General features: G+C 42.7%; 1 protein-coding gene across 5 annotated transcripts in view; it reads right to left on the minus strand.

The window, feature by feature from the left end:
* SOCS6 (suppressor of cytokine signaling 6) overlaps window positions 1-14,665 on the minus strand; it is a 44,797-nt gene that overhangs the window by 14,070 nt on the left and 16,062 nt on the right. For 2 of the 5 annotated variants that reach the window (XM_090039585.1, XM_090039586.1), the window contains exon 2: window positions 8,164-8,214. The exons of 2 other annotated variants lie outside the window; for them this stretch is intronic. The gene's annotated coding sequence lies outside the window, so the exon portion shown is untranslated. Of the gene's footprint in view, window positions 1-5,484; window positions 7,060-8,163; window positions 8,215-14,665 lie in introns of those variants that run through there. One more of the 5 variants, XR_016441378.1, reaches the window with a different exon arrangement.

Below are 14,665 nucleotides of genomic sequence, written 5' to 3' on the forward strand. Positions count from 1 at the left end.
AACGCTCACAGTATGGGAAACAAGCAAGAGAAACTTACCCTTCTGCTAGCTGACACCAACCCAGACATAGTGGGACTCACTGAAATCTGGTGGGACCCAACGCATGACTGGACGGTGAATATAAAAGGGCTATAAGCTGTACAGGAGGGATAGGACAGGGAGGAAAGGTGGGAGCGTGGCATTCTACATTAAGGAAGAATACACATCCTTGTCAATTAGCAAAGAATCAGACGAGGGGCACTCTGAAGTGCTCTGGGTTAGAATACAAGGCAGTCAAGGGGAAAGACACAACGGTGGGGGTCTACTACAGACCACCCAACCAAGGGGAAGAGCTAGACCAGGAATTCTTAAGTTAGCTCACGGAGGTAGTTAGGTCAAAAGACGTGGTCATCACGGGTGACCTGAACTTACCAGACATCTGCTGGGAAGAGCATTCAGCCAGGTCTGGCTGTTCACATAGGTTCCTACCCAGAATGCAAGACCTCCATCTAACCCAGGAGGTACGCAGCCCCACCAGGGGAGATGCCTTGTTGGACCTGTTGAGGGGGCTGTAGGTGCTCAAACACCTGGGCAACAGCAATCATCGCTTGCTGGAATTCACCATCCAGCGCAAGGTGGCAAAGGCCTACAGCAAGGCAGCAGACCTAGATTTCAGGAGGGCGGACTTCAATGAGCTAAGGAGAATAGTCGGGGAAGCACTGAGGTCCCGGAGGGGAGGGTAGCCAGGTGTCCAAGAAGAGTGTTCACTCCTTAAGGAAACGATCCCTCCAAGCCCAAAGGGTGGTAATCCCAACACAGATCACAGGGAGCAGGAGGGCGCAAAAGCCCCCATGGCTCACCAAAAGCACCCAGGAGTGTCTCCTAGCTAAAAGGGAGGCTTACACCCAATGGAAGGGAGGAGCCATCACCAGGGAGGATTATACTGCAGTTGCTCGGAGATGCAGGGGGGCAGTCAGGAAGGCCAAGGCGGAGATGGAACTAGGGCTAGCTTCCCGGATCAAGACAACAAGAAGTCCTTTTTTAAATACATGGGGGCAAAAAGAAGGTACCGGGTAACATGGGGCCCCTGCAGGACACGCTAGGAAATGTGGTTGTCACACCAGACAACAAAGCTAACATATTTAATGATTTCTTTGCCTCCATTTTCCTAAGCAGGGACCGGAACAGCCACCCCCACTCTGGGCCCCCCTCAGACCCCAGGGGATGTGCACCTAGGCTAAGGATCAGTAAAGATCTAGTCAGGGAACTTCTAGAGGGACAGAATATATTCAGATTAGCTGGCCCGGACGATCTCCATCCTAGAGTACTGAGGGAATTAGCTGAGGTCATTGTGGGACCCCTGGCACGGCTTTACGAGCATTTGTGGTGCTCTGGTGTGGTGCCAGAGGACTGGAAGAGGGTCAATGTGGTTCCCATCTTCAAAAAGGGGAGGAAGGAGGACCCAGGAAAGTATAGGCCAGTTAGTCTTACCTCAATCCTGGTAAAGCTTTTTGAGAGAATTATTTTGGCACATGTCCACGAGGGGCCAGCAGGGGAGATTATGCTTAGGGGCAACCAACACGGGCTCATTAGAGGCAGGTTCTGTCAGACCAACCTGGTGGCCTTCTATGACCAGGTCACCAAATCCTTAGATGCAGGGGTAGCAGTGGACATAGTCTTCCTGGACTTTTGGAAGGCCTTTGACACTGTCTCTCACCCCGTTCTCATTAACAAACTGGGGGACTCTGGTGTCAACACCTACACATGGGTCACCAACTGGTTGGAGGGTCGCACCCTGTGAGTGGTAGTGCACGGGTCATTTTCGAGCTGGAGGGATGTGGGCAGTGGGGTTCCGCAGGGCTCAGTCCTCGGGCCCATACTGTTCAACATCTTCATCAGTGACTTGGACGAGGGGGTAAAAAGCACCCTGTTCAAATTTGCTGATGACACTAAGATGTGGGGGGATGTAGGTATGCCAGAAGACAGGAATAGGCTGCAATCAGACCTAGACAGGTTACAGGGGTGGGCAGATGAGAATAGGATGGGATTCAACACCGACAAGTGCAAGGTGATGCACCTAGGGAAGAACAACCAGTACCACACCTACAGGCTAGGGAACTCCCTTCTCATCAGTGCCGAGGCAGAAAAGGATCTTGGAGTCATCATTGATGCCAAGATGAACATGGGCCAGCAGCACGGGGATGCAGTTAGGAAGGCCATCCACACCTTGCCATGCATCCACAGATGCATCTCAAGCAGATCCAAGGAGGTGATCCTCCCCCTCTGTGCGGCACTGGTCAGGCCACAGCTGAAGTACTGCATCCAGTTCTGGGTGCCGCACTTCAAGAGGGATGTGGACAACATGGAGAGGGTCCAGAGGAGGGCCACTCGTATGATGAAGGGGCAGCAGGGCAGGCCCTGCGAGGACCTGAACCTGTTCAGCCTCCACAAGAGAAAACTCTAGTGGCCTGTTTGGCCTGTTACAAACTAGCCAGCAGGGAGCAGCAGGCATTGGGGGACTCCTGGTTCCCCCAAGCACTATCAGGGGTGACTAGGAATAACGGTCACACGCTGGCAGAGGGTAGATTCAGGCTAGATATCAGCAGGTGCTACTTCACGGTCAGGGTGGCTAGGATCTGGAACCAACTTCCAAGAGAAGTGGTGCTAGCTCCTACCCTGGGGGTCTTTAAGAGGAGGTTAGATGTACACCTTGCTGGGGTCGTTTGACCCCAGTACTCTGTCCTGCCATGGCAGGGTATTGGACTCGATGATCTGCTCAGGTCCCTTCCAACCCTAGAAACTATGAAACTATGAAACCTATGGCCATGTTTTTCATGGGGGAGGAGTGGTTTATTCACTTTTTTAAAACTCCATACTGTATCACTTTAAGTTATAGATTCAGCAATATGCTAGTTGAAGATGCTAACTCAAGGGATATTTCCCTACCACTCACCCCCAACATTTCAATTTGCAAGAAAGGAGAACTATATTTAACATGCTGAAAGATGAGAGTAATGCCTGAACCAAGTACTATAAAATAAAAAAATCCAAGTGGAACAGGCAGTGCCTAGAATTTTCCACCCTATGTGTGTCACTAGCCCAGTGGAGATGCTGCTAAAGAAAAGAAAGTTTTGCTTTAAATCATTTTAACCTGAACAACTTATGTCAACGTTCTGCATTTTTCTGAAAACAAAGAAACATAGTCAGCACTATTTTAAATTATAGGTAGGAATTTGAACCAAAGCTCCTTCTCATTTTTCTTTGTAACTCTGCTGCTCAGCATGAACCTGGTATAAGAACTAAGCAGACAAGCTTTCATATGAAAAGTAGAAAGCAACAAAAGCTGGTTATAGACTTTGTTGGTGAATTAAGTGCAACACTTTCACAATTTTGGAACATTCGGGCCCCTTCTAATCTAACCAAAAAAAGAGAAAAATAAAAGACCTGTACCTTGGCTGTTCATCATCCACCATTTAAAAGGACTACAGATGAACAGAATTCTGTCTGCTGGATGGGTCTAACAATGCTTCTTTTTCCAAGTTGCCAACACTCGAAATTCAGGTACAATATATTCCAATACAACCTTCAAATACATAAACATAAAATAACCATCTACATCTGTTCTACAATTCTTTTTTCCCTTGAAAAATACACTGCTAAAGTGGAAAAAACCTATCAGCAGTAATGCTCCATCAAGATGTGGTAACCTACTAACTCCTATCAACTTTTAGAAAAATAAAAATAAAACATTTTCACTAATAGGCAGAAAGGTGGGAGAAAATAGTGAAAATGGGTTTGTGAAGGGGAACTATATCACAACTTGTGGAACCAGCTGAACAAAAACAGTACCAGAATGCAAACTGTTTAAACTGATGTCGGAATACATGGTCCTACCCTTGGCTAGCATCATATTGCTTGCTAGAATTACCAATGCTTCTGCTAGGGCACCTAGACTGGCGAGACAGCAAAGAATGCAAAGCACGGAACTGAAATGGGAATTTCCTATTTCACTCCCAATGCTTACAGTAACTTCCACATTCCTTTCTACTTTTAAATGGTTTAAGTATTTTTTTCCTTTCTATTTTGAAGTGTTCTCAGAAGTGACTACGTAAACAGCAACTTTGTATTTAGTAAATCCATGTGCATTCATGTCTTATCTACTGACTTTATCTCTTCAGAGCTAAGGAAACTGTATGAGGGAGCAAAGTAGATTTTGCTTTCTTTATGCTAGTGACATATAAATGTTTAAAAGTGACAATCTCATTAAATAAATGGGGTTTTTGTAGATAGGTCTCTGACACTTTAATACAACTGAAGAACCTCTATTTCTACTGAGCAAGACTAAAAACAATTAAGGGAAAAACCCTAAACACAGTTTGACACTAAGATTCCAGGATGACTTTGCTCCCACAGAGCTGCAGAACTAAAAATGAGGAAAACCATTTTTATTTCTAAACTCACAGCTTTTCTAAAGTGGAGACCCTGAAAGACAAAAGATGCTAAAGTAGGAGGGCCATTTCTGTTACTGATTCACATTTTTAGAACCAAACTTTGTTCTCGCTCTCAATAAGCTTATATGTGAAATGTGTGCTTGTTTCATTCAGGTAATCACATTCCTGTTCAATGGACATAGGGATCTGAATTTTTTTCAGACAACCACACAAGTCATGGGGAGGTAGAGACTAGGAACAGGCATGGTTTAATCTGTATTTCCTATTTCACAGGACTGCAACTTCGGCAGTATGCCTCGGCAGCATGGATATGTAGTCTCCTAAATAAGAATGTGATTTACTGGGAGATGGTGCTAGAGATGGTCGTCACGTTAGTCAACATGCCTACCCACCCTGGCAAAGGTTGATATACAGGAATTTTTGAGAATCTGACTTCTCTTTTAGTGTTATTACTCATGAAGACATCATGCTTAACTGATGTTAGTATACAGCAGGGGTCTGCGAGACAGGCCTTCTTTGATTTGGATTCAGATTTGGCCTCAATGGGGGACAGTAATTCAATTTACTTCCAGTCCACTTCCAGGTCCACTGCCGAGCATGCCAGGGGACCCCCCCGCACTCCTCTAGCTTGGCAATCTTTCCAAATCTCTCTGAATCAATTCGGAGGGTTCTGACTCTATTCAGAGAGATTAAAGGGTCTCCTGATTCAATTTGGATTTGGAGATTTGACCACTGAATCAGGACAAATCGAATCAGTGACCAAAGCTTTGTGCAGCCCTGTTATACAGTCCTGTCAAGCCCTTGAACTGTTAGCATGTTCAGAATGTGAGGAGAAAAAAACTGAAAGACTTGTGACAATTCTAATGCTTCCTAATTATGCTTTCCACAAATCCTTAGACAATGACGACTTCATGGATTGTTGCTTTCTGAAGAACAGTTACTGCCTCTCAGCAAGAATTTACTTACACTGGTGCCTGTAATCATTGGCCCAATGCTTAATATAGTTTTTTAATATATATTATTACAATGAAATAAAACCACCTTCAGCAAAAGACAGTTTCTAAACATATTTATTCAGGAATTAACAAAAGCATACTACAAATGAAAAGAAAAGAGAGAACAGGAAAAGATATCAGTCAAACCATAAAAGGACCTGTGTTTCTCTGTGTTTTCTTTTTGCAGAGAAGTATCAACAAATGCTTGAAGTCCTAGAGGGTTGGAACACTTGCTAAAAAGGGCATAACCCACCAGTCACAGACATGAAAACATTGCCAAAGAATTTTAAACAGAGCTTGCCTTTGAAACCCAGATCCATTTCAAGAAGGAATTTTAGAAACACAGTTCAACTATTTAAATTTCAACTCTGAAAGCATAGAAACAATATACTAAAGCACTTTCTTAAAGCAATTTCCTCATCAGAACTTGTCTAATCATTTCTGTACTATTATAATTCCAATAATAGGCCCTCCTGCAGCAGTTTTCAAGATTCCCAAGGGGGGGGGGGCGGGTTAGATGACAGCAGAACAGCAGTAATTGAATGCCAGTAGATGATAGTAACTAACACAACTCCAGCCAACTCCAGTTTTGTGTTGAAAGTGCATTCCTAATTTATATTTTATATATATGTTTTATATTGTGCTGCTCTGGAAACTTTTTCTGAAATGAATAAATGTGGTAACGCTGTATGTGACCGTTGAATCAAAATGTGAACGAAGCCAGAAGAAAACAAGTACCAAGGACCTCAAAAAGGTAAGCTATTTTTGTATTATAAACAGTATTCAAGGAATAATCTGCAATCCGACAGTTGCACAGAAACTTAACTGCAGTTAGTTTATTAAGCTGAACTGCTTCCTCCTCCCCTCCTGCTTCTCCCCTAATTATTTGGCTATCGACTAGAAGTCAGGGCAGTAAAGAAAACACTCTTGTTCTGTTAATGTACACACGTGTGCTGGTCTGAATCAGAAGTGGGGGGGAGGAAAGCTTTCCTCTTCAGCTTCTCCTTGAATATACTACTCAACAAACTAACAGAAGATTTTTAAGTACAGGTTAGCAGTTTGACCAGTTAGCAGTTTAAACTGTTCAATATTAGGGGTGCGCGAAGCGTTAGTTGCCAATTCAATTCGGAGAAGAGTCGGCCCGATTCAGAGGCCAAATCACCGAACCAAATCCAATTGGGAGATCAAAAAAACCCTCTGAATCTATTCAGAGCCTCCAAATCGATTCAGAAATTCAAAAGGCAGTCTTTCAGGGGAACAGAAACTGAGAAGAGGGAGGGGGATCGGGGGGGGGAAAGACTAACATCTGTAGCTGGCCGGTGACTGTGATCTTTTCCTGAATCCCCTTCCAAACACAGTGCTCTGGGGGAGGGACATAGAAACAGAACATAAACCTCTGTCTGCAGCCTTTCTGTCCCTTTTGTGAGCTGTTTTTGCCTGAGCACCAGGAAGGCCCCCCGTTACAGGCTACCATCCCTGTTTTCATCCAAATCTGCCTTAACACACACAACATGAATTTTGCTTTTAGCAGTTTGAGGTGGAGTTTCCCAGAAACCGCTGCACCTGTCTCCTTGAAACTTGTCAGGATTCATGGCCAAAGAAGGAGCTACCATCCTTGCTATTTTGATCCAAATCTGTCAAAAAACAACAATGTTATAGGTATTTCAGTGATTCCCCATTATAGTCTATGGCTGAATCACTGAAACAGCACCAAATCTTTTGAAGCAATTCCAAAACTCAGAATCAAGTCACTGTCCTCTGAATTGGCTGAATCTGAATTGAATACTTCCCTATTCACACAGGCCTATTCAATATCATTTTCTAGGATACAGTTTTTAAACACCTGACAGGAAAAACAGCCGGCCCTTACCACAACCTGAAATATATATATATTAACAGGACTCTCTTTTCCTTCAAATGCACCACTTGGGAATCGGGATCTACAGGAATAGAGACCTGGTTCATAGATTCTTTACAAAAAAATCAAGTTTCAAAATGTCAAAGAAAAGACTTTGGAGCAATATCCTGAGAACCCATTGTAACACAGCCTCTGCCTTGTCATTTTAAGAAAGAAAGACTGAGCAGCCAAAGTAAGAGGAGGAGCAAGAGGCTTCTTTGGGCTAAGGGGAATCTACCTGTGCATGGTGAAGGAGCCAGGTGACCTTAAGTAGTGCCCAAAGGGACATATGCTCAGCTCCTGAATAGGAGCAGGCTTGGTTTTACACTCTGCAGAGAGAAGCTACAGGAGCTATACCTGCAGGCACTATGGTAGTCCAAGGGGGGGGAGGGGGAGGGAGAGTCCCTGTGAGATCCCGGAACACCAGTCATGGTATCGGTTAAGAATATCACATGGATACCATCTGCGAGGCATGGGCTGCGGTGTAGGGGAGATTAGAGCTGCAGATAGTGCCCCCTGGAATCAGGGCATGTAATGGGAAGTCTCCTGGATTTACCATCTGTTTATGGCAACAACAAAGATGTGGCAGGAGAGAGAGGGCGGACTGCCCCACAGAGACAAGTGGGTGGGCCAGCATGGGACCTGGCCCCTGGCTTGCCCAGTCACACATGGGGGCAGCTGGAGGCCATAACTAATGTCCCTAAGGCAAGTTGGTGTCTGAGGGCATAGATATGTGGCTAGGTCACATATGTATCCAGGGGGCACGCACTCAGGAACTTTTGGAACAGTCTTCCAACATAAAACACAGTTTCCATCAATGGGTGGACAATAAAGAAGTTACCTGACAGAGCTGAGGGAGTTATGACCACTTTTGGGGCCAATCCAGGCACATCTATAAACAAGGACAACAGAAGGGAGAAATTAGCCATTGTTTTTCAGCAATAATCAAAAGCTTGGATAGATATAATCTACTCATTTAACAAAGTAAGAGTCAAACAAAGTAGGAAGTCAAAAGGAATAATTTATTCCATTTAGGCTGTTTACAGATGTGAAAAAAATAAAAAAGAAGTCCAAAACCACCTCTTTATTTTAAGCTCAGCACAACCTGGCATCCAGTGCAGTGCATGCCCCAAAGAAGTACTGTGTTAGTTTGACCCAACATCTGTACAGATTGCACACTTCAGCAGGGCTTTTTGGCACTTTTATTTAATAGTTGATTGAATCAACTTCGGATAAAAGCACCAAAAAGCTCCACTGTAGCACATGCTCTATAGCGATGCCAGGTCAGCCAGGTCAAACTCTCCTGGTAGAGCGCTGTTCTGGGGTTTGTTTGTTTTTTTACTTCTGTCAGCAGCCTTGGGTAGTGAGTGTTAGAGTATTATGTGTATTTAACTTGCAGATATGTATTGCTCACCAAGACTGCGGTGGCCAAATTGTGCCAGATACAGCACAAATGGCATAAGTAGCTTTTGGGTATGGCCTGCAGACTGGGAAGGGGACAGACAGCAAAAAGACATACACGGCAGGGAGCAGAAAGGAGACCAAGAGATTAGGCAAGGAACACAGGGCACAGGGAGAAGAAAGCAAAGCACCAGATCAGGCAGGAAAAGGGGATTGGTGTAGCACTTGAGGAGGGGTCTGGGCAAATTTGTAGTATGCCTATCAAAACAGCTTGGCCCTCTTGCAAAATGATACCAAGGGCAACTGATAACAAAGCCTACAAAGAAGAAAAAATATATACGATACAACTTTTCACAATGTGTAAAGCATAGTCAGCTGCTGTATCACTAAATTACAAATTCTGAGGTTGAAGAGGTCTAACAATTCTAGTTAGGGCCTACTTTTCCTATTACACCTCTCTGGAAGTGTCCACCTGAATTAATTCCTAATCTATTAGTCATGAAGAACTTTTTTACATATCTATCATACTCCTTCCATTCTTGCTGACAAATTATGACTGCATCTGTAAGTCCTCAAATTAACCACATATAAACTAGCTGCAGTCTAAGGCAACTGCCAGGAAAGCACTCAGAGGCTCAGGTTGAAATGAAAGAACTACTACTCTCCCCCTTCTTTATTCTTCCTCCTGCAAGAACAAAAGGAAAATAAGTAAACTAAAGCTTTTTTTCATTAAAAGACACTAGGCCCTGCTTGCAACTTAAGTGAAAATGCAACCCTTCATTATTCAGTTAACCCTTAAATAAGTACATGAAAATTAAGTGGATTTGCTTCTGCTCTATGGGATAGTGTGAGCATGCTGCCTTGATTAAAAAGAAAAGAAGTAAGAGATCTTTCATGTACCATCTGTACTACATTTCAACACAAAGAAATTCTCAGTACAGAAGAGAAAGCAACAGCTAAAAGGGAACTTTCCTCAGATTTGCAGAGGAAGGAATGGAGTTCTGATTTTGTGAAAAGAATTTCAAAATACCACCATATGGATCAAAAGAAAACCAGTTTCTTATCATAACTTTCTGAGGACCTCTTCTCACCAGCCCAGATACGACTAGGATGTCATACCTGATACTTGTCTTAAAAAAACCAGTCTTCTTAAAACAAGGCAAAGATCAAGATGAATTCTTAACTCAGGATGGAAAGTCATACCTATTTAAAGATGGAGTAGTCTTGGTCAGCTGTCTTCTTATGAAACCAATTTAAAACTAAAAAAATATCACTAACTGTAACCCTGAACATTGATATTCTGTTCTATTTTTATGAAGGCAAGCTTACAATGAACCCACATTCAAAGTGCTTCACATTTATGTTTTACTTGCTGGCTTCATATAGAATTGACTGTATTTCTGTTGTTCTCCTAAGAAATAACTAATTGGTCCAGAATAAATAAACATCAGTAATATAAAGTAAAACTACTCTGAATTAATCCCTCACTTCTTGCAACAGTAATCACATGCAAGCTGTATATGGCAATAATTTTAATTAATGTTTAGTAGAGAAACAAAATATACAGGTTACTGTTTAAGAGCCACTTATCAAATCATAAGAAAGTGAACCTGGACTTTCACTAAAAAACACTCCATTATTTTTTATTATCATCTGCAACATTTTCTTCCCATACTATTTGATAATACCAAATGGGTATACTTCTCCATTTTAAAATAATACTAATGTATTTGTTAGTGATAGACCTGCACATAGTTTACGTTGACATGTATAATTGAGATGTTTTTGATTTATTGCATTTAAAAAAAATAAAATAAAAATAATAAGTGCCTAAATTCCATTAGAAGAAAAGCCATTTTAATTGCCTAAATTGCAAAGGTCCTTTATTGTGCATTATCTAAAATGTAATGTAAGTTATCTTGATCATTAGACACATAAAAGACTACATACACAACCTTGGTTTGCTGACTTTAAAAAGAACTGTATGCCTAATTATTTGTATTAAATTTCTCTTGAGATCAGAATGCATTTTGAAATCCTAGCAGCAACACCTTACTTGAAGAAGGAGAATGAAATCTTAAAAACAGGAAAGGCATGACTAGAACTTATTACTAATCTCTTGTATCCTGCTTTACATTTATCATTCAAAACAGTAATCCGCTGAGTAAACTACTTTACAACCTGTACCTAAACTGTTTTTTGTAGAGGTGTCACACAAAAATTGATATACATTTGTTATACATATTCGCTGACCTTCCCAACAAAGACTTTGGTCAGCTTACAAGTAGGAAAGAAGTAATTTGAAAAATAGGAGAACAAAGCAAAATAACAAAACAGCTTGTAAATGCAAGTAAAGTATCAAAATAAAACAGAACCCCAACTAAACAATATCCAGCCAGGTGTCTTGCTAAATTCCTGTCCAAATTAGAAGGTATGAAAGTACTTCAGGAAGATGTCCAGGCTTGGACCAAAGCTAAGGAACAACTGCTGCAAACAACCTGACTTGTGTTTTCACCAAGAGAACATGTTACGCTAACAATACCTGCAGCAGGTTGCTCTTGACAGACTTCAGGGATCCCTATCAGGCATACAGGAGAGGACAGTCCTGTAGGGATGCATGGCAGAGAAAGTTTAGGTGCTACATTTCTGCCAGATCAGTGATTCTCCTGGAAGAAACAGCAGGCATAGAAGTTTTCAGTGCATTTATTCCAGGGGAAACATTTCCCCTCCAGGAGAAAGATCTTCCAGGTGAAACACTTTCTCTCAGAAGAGTGTTACTCTTATGCTCCCCTCCTGGCCCGGTCTTAAAGAAGCAGGGCAAGGCCCCCACATCACCAGATCCCAGACTACCCAGTCAGGGAAAAGACAGTGGGCATTGCCCTGCCACTTGTCTCCTGGGAGGGGACTGGAGCAGCTGGGTGAAGTCCGCTACTCACTCCCCAGTCTGAGAAGTGGGGTCCTAGTCTGGTGAAAGCACAGACGGCAAGGGAAAAGGGGAGGCTGCAAGCTGAATGCCTGTACAGCTACCTCTCCTGGAAATGAACTCCTGTTCATGGCCTTAGATAGTCAAATCCCATATTCCTAAATGACATAAGCACTTTGAAAACCCATCACATTTAGGTTTATGTCTATATGTATATAACTAGGGAAAATTAGGTTGTACAAGTAACGTTAAATCTGGCTTTTCCTAATTCTGAATGGTTTACTCTGTTACCTTACTTTCTTTCAATGCAGGCTTTGTGTGTAATTTCCTAGGTCTTTAAAGAGTAACCAGCAGCTGTGATAGCTGTTATATTTATCTTTCTGCCCTCACCCGCTAAGTCAGGTGGCCAGGGCAGCAGCCCCAGCCACCCCTCCCCCTTTAGTTAAACTACTGATGTTGAGCCTCCAATCTGAAAACCTTTAAGAACTGTGAGCCCTCTTAGATTTTTTTCTTTTTAATTTGGGACTTTACCTACTATTACTCTAAGCTGGCTGAAAATCTAGTGTTCTTCTTTTCTGTTCTTATAACTTCCATTCCTTGCACTCATGAATTCTTTCCTACCATGATTAGTTCCTCCTAAGTTTCTGACCACCTTCATCTTCTCAACTAGTTCATTTTACTGATCAAAATCAAACTCCAAATAGATGAACCCTGTACAAGTTTCATCAGCTTTTTGAAAAAGGAAGTTTTACACCCAGTATTTCCCTCCTAAGGACATAGACTTCAGTGACTCTCCTTTTACTAAACATTCCTGGCTGTCTGGGACTCCATTCTGAGGCAGCTAAATCTTCCCAAGCATTGTATATAAGGCTTAGGTTTCTAATACACAGACCTAGAAAGACTCCTAGGAGCCAGGAAGCTACAAATTTGGCGCCACCATGCTAAGTACTGCAATGCCCAAGTCCCTTTTTGGATCTAGTTCTTAGCATCCTTCCACTTATTCAACAACCATATGTAGTCATCTAAACTAATTTTGACCAAATCAATACGGGAGTGTATTTAAGTGGGTGCAACACTGATTTCCTGTAAGCACACACACAGCTTATATTTGTGTTTTTAATTACAAGCTCCACACTAAAAAGTAGCTCTGAATTAGTAACATGCTATTATCATGAATGCTAGTCATTATACTGGATGAGTAAGCAATAACTTATTTGTTTTGCTACAGTTAGTCATTCTCTCATACAGGTTTCAGAAATTATAGGTGTTAATACGCCTAGAATGTATTTAACAGCCTTTCTCCCTAGTAAGCCTTATCTAATACTTGAAACTAGTTCTGCACTATCATTAGAGTTCATTCTTTGGGCTACTATTTTAATGATTAAGAATTAAACGATCATAACACAATCTAAGAAGCAGCTTTTGGCATAATTTGAATGATTAACCAGGTCAGGTAACTTTTAGGCTTGGAATGATTCTTTTTTCTTTCCAAGTCTAATGTTGCAAAACAACAAAACTATCATTGTAGAATACTATTGCATGATTGTTTGACCATTTTATGCAAAGTTTATGATACTTGGTGTTTATGCATTTGATAAACATGGAACATTCATGTTACGCTTATAATAAAATAGAGAAAACTAAGTTGTATTTTTTAATTACTTCATGGTATTTGTGCTAATCTATACAGTGTATACATGGATCTGCTTATTTAGCTAAGTAACAGAAATCCCACAAATTCATGAGAACATGCATGCTTAATTAACAATAGCTATTGCGTTTTACACCTTATTGTTCTCAGTGCATTTACAACGTGCCCACACATCCCTCAAAGCACAAAAAACAAACCAATGTACTACACTTATACTTTCTCTGCTTCCCCTGGCATTCTGCCTATTAAGTCATACCCTGAAGGTTATCATCTAACATCCATAAGCCCTGAACTGTTTCAAGAGTTGCATCATACTCATGCCTGCCTTAACCCGTGCCTGCCCTACCCGCCAGTGGTATTTGTATCTGAAAATGTTACTGGTCTCAGACTTATATACGGACGGACTATATGCATCTTCTGTATCAGCGCCAGGTTTACAATATGATTACTGGTAACAATTCACAGAAACAAATTATTTGTCTATAGCAAGGGTCACATACAGCTTAGGGGACAGATCCAGCCTGTGGCTGTAAGTCATCTGGCCCACAGGGCTCCTCCCTGTGGCTGCTACCAGAGGAGTTAACACTAAACCACAGACCAGGGGTGGCAGGCAAAGTCCACAGGCCGGATTGGGCCTGCAGCGGACTCCATTTCCCATTAGCCCCTACCCCCAAGGGTGCTGTGATATTGCGAGGCCAGGGTTTCCATGGAGACTAACTGCAGCTGTGCTGGCAGGGTGTGTAGCTAGGCAAGAAGCTGCTCCAGGGCTGCGATCTTGCAGCAGTGACAGCAGGCTCCGGCAGAGCTGTGATTAGAGGGCAGGGGCGTGTAGGCAGCAGATCACAGCTCTGCCACAGCTCCAGAGCACCCTGTTAACACTGCAAGACCCCACCCCAGAGTAGCTCCTCACCCAATCACACACCCTTCTATCATGGTGCGCTGGGGCTGGTCTCCATGGAAACCCTGGCCCTGCGTTGTCACCACACCACAGATGCTGGGGTCTCAATGGAAACCTACCACAGTGACACAGGCTGGGACAGCTGAGAAATGGAGTCTGGCCACCAGCTGGATATGCCATTCTGTCCACCCTGCCATAGACCTACCTTCATATCTGGCTCACAAGGCTTTTCTGTGAGCTTGTCAGAGCCGCTATCTCAGCACCAGTAGCCACTCAACAACCCTTGCTTTGAGCAGTGGCTGCATTAACTCTTTGGCTACTGGTGCTGGCACAACTCTCACAATGATACCAATGATTCTTTCATTACCAGCTGCTGTGGTGAGAAGCCCCCAGATCAGTTCTGGAAGTGGATCATCCAGCCCACAAGAAGGCTCACATTCTGGATCCAAATGAATTTGATAGCTCTGCTC

Source organism: Crocodylus siamensis, chromosome 3 (genome assembly GCF_052110815.1).
Source record: "Crocodylus siamensis isolate JL-2025a chromosome 3, ASM5211081v1, whole genome shotgun sequence".
Lineage (NCBI taxonomy): Eukaryota > Metazoa > Chordata > Crocodylia > Crocodylidae > Crocodylus > Crocodylus siamensis.